This window comes from Rattus norvegicus, chromosome 3 (genome assembly GCF_021556685.1).
Source record: "Rattus norvegicus strain SHRSP/BbbUtx chromosome 3, alternate assembly SHRSP_T2T, whole genome shotgun sequence".
Lineage (NCBI taxonomy): Eukaryota > Metazoa > Chordata > Mammalia > Rodentia > Muridae > Rattus > Rattus norvegicus.
Window position 1 is genome coordinate 51626516 of NC_141536.1, and position 12575 is coordinate 51639090.

The window sequence follows — 12575 nt, forward strand, 5'->3', positions numbered from 1 at the left end:
TTATAAATCAACATGCTGTATTATTACATTTTTCCTGTTTAGTACAACCTCTCTTGGTGGCATTTTTGGTATTATTTCCATATTTATTCCTTAGGGTCAAAATGATTGTAATCACAAGTGCTGAATTTATACAGTTGTATATTAAACCACTATAGGAAATGTAAATCTAAAATGTAAAACGTAAATTAAAAACACAGAGTCATGATATTAAAATATATAGTAAAATGATAAGATCTTACTTTACTAAATTATTAGGAATTAATTTTTAAAAATGATATGGAACTCAAAGTGATATGTATTTTATAAAGTTAGATTAGAAAAGTTTAAGTGAGAACCGGGTTTGGTGGTGCACATCTGTAACAACTGGACTCTTTAAGTGAAGGAGTTCAGAGTCATTGGCCCCACAGACCATCCTAGCTTACATGGCATCCTGTTGATAAAAAAAAAGGGAAAGAGAAGCAATAAAGAACTTAAATTCAGAAAGTATTACTTACATGCATTTGTATAGGCTTATTCATGTATGCGTATATTTCTACAACACCAATAGTAAGAGAAAAATTGGCTTTCAATGTGAGAATGGGAGGGGCTCAAAGGAGGTTACATGGGAGAGAGTCATAAGAGGAAATTGATATAATTTTATTTCAATTAAAATTATGTAAGTCCCCCAAAACCAAACCAGAATTATGACTATGGCTTAATATCGTCAATGAAAAAAAAAGATATTGAAATAAATCTAAATATCTAAACCTATATGTACACTCAGGTTTACTACCTAAAGTGGGAGAAGGCAAAACAGACAAATAAACCAAAAAACCAAACAACAACAACAGCAACAACAACAACAGCAACAACAACAACAACAACAACCGCCATTGTCCTTCGAGAAGAAAGATTTCACATCTTGAGGGATAAGCTTCACTTTAATTGCTAGCTTGTATGTATAGTTCAACCAGTAGTAAAGTTGATGGCAATCAGTCCTTCATAAAACTTGAAAATAGTGTGGAGTCCTATCTCATTTTTCAGTAAAGAAGCCGGATGTTCTGGTTCATTCCGAAGTCTTTTCATATAACGTTCCTATGTTTGAAAAGACTGCATCTCTCCTAGAGCCTACGACCTCTGTATCCCTATGGAAGGTATGGAATTTGTTCCTGTTGAAAAGAAGTCCTTTCAGTTTAGCTCCCCGGTGAGAATCTTCCTATAAGTTCATAGAAATACATACAATGGCTATCTAAACTTAAAGGAAGATGTATTCTTTGTTGATATGAACACCAATTACTCATGCTGGATGTCTTCTAAGAACCAAGACGAGTGCCCCAAGATCTTTATAGAAGAAAATGTTTGTCTAATGCAGTGGTTCTCCACATGTACCTCACGACCACTTTGGGTCAAATGACCTTTCACATGGGTTACCTAAGGCCATTGGAAAATATAGATATTTACATTACCATTCATAACAGTCAAATTACAGTTATGAGGCAGCAATGAAAATAATTTATGGTCACCACAACATGAGGAACTGTATTAAAGGATCACATTATTGGGATTGAGGACCACTGCTCTGACACACACCTAAGTAAGGAATCAAAACTTCAGTACATATATGACTTCAGTTCCTTCCTCAATTCCTTCTTTCCCTCTCTTACACCATCTATCTCTTCTTCCCTCTTTTCTCTTTTTCTCTTCTCTCTCTTCCTTCCTTCCTTCCTTCCTTCCTTCCTTTCTTTCTTTCTTTCTTTTTTTCTTCTCTCTCTCCATCATCCTTCCTTCTGGAAATAGAGAACAATTATAGCATGACCTATTATGCGTACATTTTATAGATGAGAAAATGCTGTTTCATACAACTAAATAGGCAACATTAAGGGAGATATTATTAAATGCAAATCAGGACCAAACCGGGCATGTATTTAATGAATTCTGTAACAAAAAATCAAAACAGTGTAAAAACTACTTTAGATGACATTATCTCAAGTCAGCTGCTCAGCTAATATTTATGAATCATGTCTTTATAACTCTAACTTCATCTGGAAAACTGAGTGCCCAACCAACATACTTCACAGGCTTGCGTGAGTAGTTGTTGTAGCTCATGAAAATGGCATTGAAATGTCTTAGGATTTGTTTTCATCTCTGTCTTACTGGCTCAGCTATGAGTTATTGTAGAGGAAAGGTTGTGACCCCTAGGAACTTCAAGAAATAATGGCACTAGGTCTGAAGTAAACTGAAACTTTGAAATGTCTATTATATTTATATGTAGCAAATATCATCTCTAAATCCTGGAGCTCTGAAAAACTAAGGCCAGCCCTCCATCTCTAATTCCAAACATTTTTGTTTCTGTTTTCAAAATGTTCAAGTTGTTTTATGCAGATTTTAATATTTAATGAGTTCATCTCATTTGACCTGCTCAAAATCTGCTCAAAGGGCACATGGGAAAGGCTTGTATTATTAGAGATTAGTTCTAAAGACTGAATGTCATGATGTGATGTCTCCGAGACTTACCAGAGAAGGAGTAAGTGACCATTTGAAAATCATAAGAAACCTTAAAAATTTTCTCTACAGTAATTATGTATTGTATGGCTTGAGATCGAGAAGCCTTAAGTATCTGTGTCTGCATGATTGCTTACATTTTATAATCTCAACACAGTAATTTCTTTGAAGTATTTCCAAATGGCCATATTCATGAAAAAAAATAAGTATCAAAGAATGACCTTGAAACACAAATAACTTATTGTTAGAAATCAAGGATTATGAGAGATAGAAATTGCATCTTCTCTTACTGAACCCAGACCCAGCAGTCCTCTGCTGTATATGTGTTGGGGCCTCATATCAGCTGGTATATGCTACCTGCTTGGTGGTCCAGTGTCTGAGAGACATCAGGGGTCCAGGTTAGTTGAGACTGCTGGTCCTCCTCCAGGGTTGCCTTCCTCCTCAGCTTCCTCCAGCTTTTCCCTAATTCAGTCACAGGGGTCAGCAGCTTCTGTTCATTGGTTGGGTGCCCATATCTGCATCTGACTCAGCTGCTCATTGGGTCTTTCGGAGGGCAGTCATGATAGGTCCCTTTTTGTGAGCACCCCATAGCATCAGTAATGGTGTCACCTTGGAGCTTTCCCTTGAGCTGGATCCCACATTGGGCCTGTCTCTGGACCTCCCTTTCCTCAGGCTCCTCTCCATTTCCTCCCCTGCAGTTCTTTCAGCCCCTAGCCCTCAAGAGACTGAAGGCTCCAGGGAGTTTAGAGGTCTGGAGGGGTGGGGGGATGAAGAGGTAGGGACATCCTCATGGAGACAGGGTCAGGGAGGAGGTATGGGATGTGGAACAGTCAGAGGGTAAACCAAAAGGGAAATAAAATGTAAAAAAAAGAAATAAAATTAAAAAATATATTTTAATTTCCAAAAACATAAGTTGGAGGCAAGGCTTACAAATAAGAGGTAATTTGTGAATACAATTACTACTTTAACTGTTGAAAGTTGCAGTTTAAAGACACAGGCTAATTATCGTGAATATTAAAGACTGCCACTTAAGAAATATAGAAATTTGTAGAAAACAAATATATGTGAAAATACTAGAAAGGCATTCTGTTAATCATTAAATGATTAAATATCTCTCTTCTAATCATTACATATTTCATTGTGCACAAAATATGTTTTGATTTGAGACAGCGACTCCTGCATCCCACTCTGGCCTTGAACATACTTTTTAGCTGAGGCTTACCTTGAACTCTTGACTCACCTGTCTCAAATTCCTCTATGTTCTGTAGCTACAGCCTTGCCTGGCAGCATCTGATTCTACAGTAGAATTGTTTTGAATAATGTTTTCCAAATTGCATACTTACCTTAAATATTAAATATGTGAAACCTCTATGGGATTTTTTTTTCAGCCTGTCACAAACAAGTAAGAGAGTATAAATTATCTTTTGACCTTTTTGAGCCAATTTTCTCTGGTTATGCATCGACTGTTAAAATTGCGAGTGGTCTAGAATCTCAGGCAGTTTGGATTCAAGTGGCTATTTTAATTAATTAATTTAATTATTCTTATCAATGTGTTTGTGTGCATACCTGTTTTAAACAAGAGCTCATATGTATGCTTACACTGGGGTGGTGCTGTCTACAAAAACAGAGCAACAGATAGTTACAGGCTTGGTGAGCCATGATGTGGTTCTGGGACTGGAACTGGGGTCCTCTTCCAAAGCAATAAATGCTCTTAAACTCAGCCATCTCTCCTGCCATTTCAAATGGCTATCCAGCCAAAATAATGTTAGACACAGCCTACATTTTGTGACCAGAGTTTGGAAAACCAGAGACCAGAGAGAAGGCAATGGTAAGGTTGTTAGTAGAATCCATTTAGAAAGCTTATTATTCAGTGATAGACTTCTTACCAAAAGATAATTTTTAAACTACACTTTTTTTATTAGTTTATTCTTTCCTCACTTATCTTTCAGGTATTATGTTGGTTCTTTTTCCTTTTGATATTAAAGTGTACGGATACTTCCCCAGAATTGGGAATTTAATAATTTAATTACACGGTTCATACTTAATTTTACCATAATTATATTCTTTCGTCTCTTTAATCTTATAATGGCCCCTCCCCCTTAGCAAGAATTTCAAGTAAATTGGTTCAAACCCCAAAAGGGCCTGAGAGCATTTGTAATCCTAGCTGGCTATGGAAAATTTTCATTTGCTTTAAAAATGGCTTTGTTCACAATGGGGTTCTATTTCAAAGTGTTATGGAGGAATGGATCGTATTTACCTGAGTTTGATGTAAGACTAGCCTATTTGTCATTCTTATTATTTAATTATTAGACTGAAATAATATTTATTATTAGACTATTAGTCTCCTTTTCAATATATTTCATGTGTCAGATGCTGTCCATCCCAGCTTGGACTCGTAAAATATGTACATGGCGCCGTTTGGTAAGAGTGCCTGCCTATCCAGTACTGGCAGCCACATTACCAGCACCTGTCTTCCCGGCTGGCCTTTGCTCACAGGGTACAAAGTCACTTAACACCATTTTGGCCTCCTGACAGCTGTATATAAACTGCCTGTGGTTATAAAAGATATAAATTCTGTTTAAGAAAGTAACACCAAAAAGAGCAAAAATGGTCTTCAATGACTGAGCCAACATGGGGTTTAAAAATAATTGCTGTTTTTAGTCTTTAAATTTGCGAATGTGCTGACTTCGTTCAGTAGGAACGTGGTCTGCATTCGTCTGAGTAGTCCATCAGCACCTACTGACAAGTGTCTTCTCAGGTTATCTCCTGGGTTGGGAGAAAGTGGGTTGCTCTGGTTTACTGCCGTCTTCATTTTCATGTAGATCTTATCTCAATAACTGTCATAGTTCTTCCATTCTTTCCTTTCCTTTTTGCTTATTATTTCAATTGTCTATTTTCCATAAGAAGCTAAGCTTTGTAGAGAATTCTATTTCTCTGTTCTTGGAGCACACTGTGTCACACTGTGCATTATAGGTGTCTTTCATAAACGTCCCTTATGTGGAAGGGATGAAGACTTCATTTTACTGGCCAGGAAGAGAGTAAATATTCTTTCTTACATAAGCCCTGACTCACAGTCTTTTTAATAATTAAGAATATGGGGCTGGGGATTTAGCTCAGTGGTAGAGCGCTTGCCTAGCAAGCGCAAGGCCCTGGGTTCGGTCCCCAGCTCCAAAAAAAAAAAAAAAAGAAAAAAGAAAAAGAATATGAATGAGACTTTTGGTTTTTAATCAAGGTATACCTTAATTACAACATGATACACATATCTTAAAGACAAAATTCAATGAATTTTGCTTGTTGACTGTGTCTATGTAATCAGTATCCTGATCAACATACAGCATTTGTCTATTGTTACTAAAAGTTCCCTTATGATGCACCTCTGTTAATCACATGTAGACATATATTTGCATAGTAGTAGAGCCAACTTTACCTTGTCTAAAAGTTCATAGAATGTAACCAAAGAGAATGTGATTTTCAATAGTATGGACCTGGCTTATTGTATTCAATGAAAAGTTCCTAGATTTGTTTACATTATAGATGATGGATTTCATTATTTTGGAACAAGATATTACCCACATTAAAAATAACAGGGACAGTAATGTAATGAAAACTTGTACCATCACAGGTACTGATATTCTGTAAACTTACCTTTAGAGGATTGTCAGTTATGTCTTTTCTGAATCTCTGTTCGCTTGTTAAGAGTCTCATATATTCTTAGAAGAAGCATTTGGAAAAGCCACAAAATTCATACCTGTGTACTACAAGCCTTCGCAAAGAGATCATTTGATAAACCACGCAGATGAGGAGGTACGGTTTTAGATCTGGAAACAGCCTGGGCATCTTTATATCTCCAAGTGTCTGCCCAGCTGCACCTTTGGCGTTCCTTTGCATCCACGTAACGCCGTGAACGGTTATGTAAGCATAACAGGTTGTAAGATTTTGGAGCTACAAAATTAGATGCTCCACTGCAAATCTTTCTTAAAACATATTTTCTGTGACATAAATATTTAAGGCTGTGAAGGGTGGGTTTGGCTAGAATTCCTAAGGAACGTCACAGAGCAGTGTTGTCTGTTTGCAGGCGGCTTAAGAGGCTTTCCAAGAATAGCTTGTGGGGAAACGGATTTATCCATTTTGAATTATCGAGTTGAATTAGAGCAGTCTGTACGTCATGGCCAAAGACCACTTTTTGTTGTTGCTGTTGTTGTTGTTATTCCAAAAATGAACACATGGAATTCGCGTTGATATGGAAGAGTGTCTTACATAGCATGCTGCTGGAGGAACAGTGCTCCAGCCACTCAGGTCAGCACTGCTGCAGGATTGGTGGGGTGCTTAGGATTCCAGAGATGTTAGGTCAGAAAGAAGAAATAGATTTTAGGTACCCCACCGTGTTGGTATACCTCACAGATGAGTAAAACGGCATGTTGATTTTAAATTTAAATGCATATAGTAGTAAATGCATGTAGTGAGTGAAACATTTCCTAGGGGTGGTTAAGATCCTTGGGTCATAAATGAGATAAAGAAAGAAAAGGACTTACTTTTGTTGTTCTTGTTTTGTTCCTCAAGACAGAGTTTCTCTCCGTACCCTGGCTGTCCTGAAAATCACAATGTAGAACAGGCTGTCCTCGAATTCAGAGATGACTCTGCCTCTCCTGGGATTAAAGGCATAAACTATCACAGCCCGGCAGAAAAGACCTTTTTAAGTGTTCTCCAGATGTAAATTTTTGTATGACAGCTTGATGCAAGATATGTGGGAAATTTATTCAGTGTCAGAAAGAGAATCTGAACCACATACAGCACAATATTCATGTTTCTTATGTGTTTTTTCTTCCCCTTAGATCTGTTAGAACCACGTCAAGGATTGCTGAGTCCAGGAGTGGAGAAAGGTTTATGTGAGAAAAGAGACCCTACTGTCGGAAGAATGCAAGAGATTTCATCATAGGTAACCGCCGACTCCTATCTTTGCTTTTATGTTGTTCGGGAGTTACTGAAACTTGTATAAAGAAGGATGACAACACGGGAAACATGAAGATGATCGGGGTTGGCTTGTAACATGTTCGCTTTCGTGATTATCATGTTTACTGCGAAGTAGGTCGGGAGTCAGTACTCAGCAGATACTGTCTTCACATTTGAATCCGGGAGACTCGGTAAAGCCAGCATCCATGAAATGCAGTGAGCTGACCACTTCAGACTTAAGTCAACAGTAGGAAGGACTGTGACATTTTTCCCATGTGACACCCAGAAGGCTGCTCATAAGAGCAGTCAACTGGCACCAGCGAGAAACTCCAGGGCTGACACTGTTCAACCTTAGTGCACTGGTATACGACAGAAGTGGCGAGTTCTGTTGAGGAGCAGTGGACATTGTGCTTTTTGAGTATTTCCCATGTTTCCCTGCTCTCTTTATCCTTTCATAGGACTCCTGACTTAGAGGAATTGATTAAACAAAAATACTTTGGAGTTTCAATTTTCGGTAGTTAGTTGTATCTAAACATTGCCCCTAATATTGAGCTTGTCCCAAGAAATTTGAGCATAGTATTCCCCCCTTCATCTCCAGCACATGCTCCCTCGGAGGCATCACAGACATGGCTTAGTACGTACAAGATCTCTCCTCCTCTGGCTCTGAAGTAGCACAGCAAAGTCTGTCCTAAAGGTGATGAAGACATCGTTGTCCATGACAGTTGTATTTTTGTCAGACTCTTTTCCACGTTTAAGCGACTGTAGATGAGTCTTGAACCTGTTATCTATGTAGCCATTCAGCAAAAGCTAATGGTTTCGATGACCATGGGGCACAATGCAAACCCTGACTGAATTCATTAGTATACAAAGCTTGAGACTCAGGGGACCTGTACCCTGTTTCTGCTGCTTTCCTAACTTCCACTTAAGTAATAGGAGCTGTCACCTGACACGCCCCATGGTATTACCATGAAATATGGCAGAAGAGGTCTTCATCACAAGTTAGAAGTTGTGTTATCTTAGCAATACTCTTATCTTGGTTTGTTTTTCCAGATTTTTTTCTTTTTCTTTGTTTTGTTTCTTTCTTTACACAGGCTATCTTTCATTTCAGACAGGTTCATGGTTACAGAAAAGTTCATTTTGGAAAATACAGAGAATTTCTGTGGGCAATCCTTCGCTACACGTGCAGTTTTCACTGTTACAGAATCCTGTACTTGTGTAATGATTTGTTATAATTGATGGCTCCATGTTAATATACTCCTACGTCCACCATTATAAACTGATTCCCTGCTAGTAGGTCTTTTCTGTAGTTTTGGAAAAGCTATAAAATGACATATTTGCATCACTACTGTATGTATGCACCGCCCTAAAGCTTTCTGTTCCCCTTATTCATCCCTCTCTTTCTTTGCTGATATTCTGGCAATATTTTCTGAGATTCATATTTTTTCCTCTTCCAGAATGTGACGTAACCTGCGTCATACCTAACATGTAGGCTTTTCATGTTGACTTCTCCCATTTGGCAAGGGTATGTGTGGGCATGCATGTGTGTGAATGTGTGTGTGTGTGTGTGTGTGTGTGTGTGTATGAGATCATAGAAGATTTCTTTACATATCACAGTTTATCCATTCACCTGCTCAAATTAACTGTAGCTTTAAGAGCTGCTTACGAAAACGCTGAAAGCATCTGTTTTCAGACTTGTAAGCAACCAGTTTTCAACTCACTCATATGTGTACCCAAGGAATATGATGACTGAACAATCTATTAATAAAATATGATTTTTTAAAGGAAATTGCCAAACTACATTTCAATGCAGTTGTCATATTTTACACTCCTACCAGCCTGTGAGCAAGTTCCTGCTGGTCCTGATCCTTGCAGTCCTTCCCTGTTGACAATACATTATTTGTCACCAATGTACTGGAGACAGCGTGCTTTTCCATTATCTGTGTTTGAATAGACTTAGTTACCCTTTAATTTTCATTACCTAGGAAACTGGACACCTAGCTGGTAGCATCTTGTTGAGTATTTATTAGGTAATAACATTGATTAAGAATTTGAACTTTTTCCCTGGGCCTTGCCAGTTGTTGTAATTCTATTTTGTGAGGTACGTGTGTTTGTTACAACAGTGTGACCCATCATTCATTGCCATAGTTGGCAAAGACTCTTTTAATAATTATCATAATTAAAATATGCACAGAACCTCAAAACGTTTTTGTTCATAACCAAACTATGCATCCTCTGTGGATCTACATTAAAATAGATCATGTTTGATGCTGCTCATCTAGGCCTGTGCCATGAACAGCATTTCATGCAATGCCTCGCCACCTAGAATACACCCAGTTGTCTGATTTGGAAGATAAGTGGCCCTGGGTATAGTTACTACTCATATGGGAGACATTCAACTAGACTTACTTGTGTTTGCCCTAGGTAACCCCAAACTTTGAATGAGTCAGCTATGGTATTTATATTTTTATGATGGTATGAAATTAATTTACATCCATTTCTATGACTCAGTTATTTTAATTTGGACACCTTTGCACTAGGTTATTGAGAAAAGGAGACTTTTAAACACAGACACTGAATACCCACACATGCCCCCTGTTTTTCTATTGAGGAACATAAATGGGGTACAACCTCCGATCAGAGATACCTCTAAGAGTTGAAGGATGGCAGAAGCATGAGGTCTCCAAATCACCGTTTCCCATAATGAGGAGGTCAGGGTTGCTAAGCAAAGAAAAAACAGAGCAGTCAGGGAAAGACAAAACACTGTTACTTATGATTCCAAGAAAATATTGTTGCACATCTGCATAAAGTCAATCACAGAGGGGCTTGAGATCATACCTGTAAATATAGATAAGTTCATTCCCCAATACACCAGGGGAGGGCAGAGGTAAGAGGCACCTTAGTGATAAGCATCATCCCTGAGTAGCTTGGTCTCTTCTGTGGCCCCGTTTCATTGTTTGTTCCTTTGTGCTTTCATCCTTCTCATCTATCTTGTCCAGTGACAACCCATCATCACACATAGAACCTCTAACTAGGTGTCACAAAACATTTCCTAAATGTTAGAAATGTACAGCAGCTTGTCCGAGTCCACTGCCATGTGAAGAGGGGACTCTGGATTTGATTGGTTCCCATGATGCAAAGAGCCTGGCACAGTCTTCCAGCTTTAAGGAAGAAAATCAGCCAACAGTAAAGGGAAAGGATTAAAGAGAATGAACAGGAAATGCAATTAGCATGCTAATTAGCTAACTAAATGAGAACAAACCTGAACTGCACTATCATGGTGAAAAGGACAAGGAGGTGGTAGGTATAGAGAGAGATTAGGCTTGACTGGGTTGTATTTACTGATCACCCACTAGATGCTCAGTCCTGCCCTAGGCCTTTAGATGTTAGTGATGACAATATGCGACATCTTCTAACAGGCTTTTGTCAACAAAGATATTGGGTCTTCTTTAGAGTTCACGCATTGATATCCTGACTTCGGTCTACTCAGTTAGGAGTTAGAAACTTCAGGTAGTCACAGGAGTAAGTGTTGAGAGAGTTAAGTCCTTCTTTTTGGAACAGGAGGTTCATTTATCACCCAAAATAGAGTTCCCAGCAGCACCAGAAACACCGTCCCTCTGATTTCAGCCTTCCTAGTCCTAGAACCTGCAGAAACAGATGTAGGCTGTTGATTAAAGCCATCTACTCCTCTACAGTCAACAAGCAAACTAAATAATGTCTAGGAAACATTTGAAATGTATGTGAGGTGTTGAAACCCAAGTGCTAAGTGCAAAAATTACAAATTTGAAGAGAGTTAGGGAAATATAGGCGAAATGAGTAATAGGCTAAGATGTTGAGTATGGCAGTATTTGAGTTTTCACTGAGAAGCCTGAGCGGATCCTTAAACAAAGCGACATTTGAGCTATTGCTCATTGGAAGTGCACTCTAGGCGAAGGTAATGGAAAAACAAAGCAAAACAAAGCACAGCAGCCTTTTGCCCAAGTCCAGCCTCAGCCAGAGGGGGTCCTGAGAGCAGTGCTGGTTCACTGAGGACTTGGAGTCAGTCGTGGGTGCCAGCTGTCAGTTCAAATGCTCTCTCTTTGCCGGAGGAGTCTCATCACGCTTCCTTCTTCTCATTCTTCATTCTGACCAGAGAGCCTGGACCCAGTCTTTATTTACTAAAGTCACACCATCAAGGCTTTGACCATTGTTAATCATTTTTTTTAGAAACTCTTCAAATTATATAAATTTTAAGGATCCCAGATCATTAGTCTCAACCCCTGCTTCCTGAAAACAAAAACTGAACACAAAGCAAAAGCACTTTTCCACAGTTTTTTCACAGCCTGTTCTTCACGGCTTGCTGGGCACAGCTCCAGCGGTTTCCTGGTCCATCAGACAGCAGTGTTTAATAACTATTTTCATGTAAGAACAGAAAGGTGATAGACTATTAGAGTTAAATTTCTTACAAAGTTTTAAAATGTATGCAAGTAAAGCAGCTAGCTCTCGCTAATATCTCTCTAGGCATTATTATCTTCAATCTTCAAGTAGCTAGAACGAAGTACTAGCGTTTTATATGCTTGTACATCATCTGTTCATCCTCTAATCAATGCTCCCTTATCCTAATGATTCCGCAGTCTCGTGTTCTCTCTTTCTAATGCTATTTGTACCTGGATCATATACAAGCCTTCCCGCTATGAAGTAGACCCATCTATCACGTGGTTGTTTTCTATAGATTCCTCCTTCTTTTCCTGTCCATACCTTTCCTTCTCAGGAACACTTTATCTCTCTATTCTTGATGGCTCCAAGTTCACTCTGGCTAATTAATATAACAGTCATTGACCTGGAGGGTCCATGTGTCTCCTCATAAAATTCCAAGTTTAACCAAGTCTCTCAATGAGCCGTCTATACAAAGGGCCATGTAGGCTTTAATAGCCTCTGTGGTTATGTTGTCTAGATCCTTTCCCATGACCCTAAAAGCCAAGCAGGAGACCTGTTCCTCGTCCTCCACAACCTCATGACCACCTCCATTCTTCATTCCCGAGAACCACGTCCGTTTCATTTATTGTGATGTGATCTGCCCCGAGTAGTGGGGAAGTATACCCCCAGAAAGAGGTTGAAAATAAAGCACGTAGATAACACAGCAGATCAGTTTCAAACAACAGTAGTCA

At 38.8% G+C, this 12575-nt stretch overlaps 1 protein-coding gene across 5 annotated transcripts in view; it reads left to right on the plus strand.

The window, feature by feature from the left end:
- Positions 1 to 12575, plus strand: part of B3galt1 (Beta-1,3-galactosyltransferase 1) — a 582026-nt gene that overhangs the window by 168113 nt on the left and 401338 nt on the right. For all 5 annotated transcript variants that reach the window (NR_197780.1, NR_197782.1, NR_197781.1 and 2 more), the window contains 1 exon segment: positions 7314 to 7417. The gene's annotated coding sequence lies outside the window, so the exon portion shown is untranslated.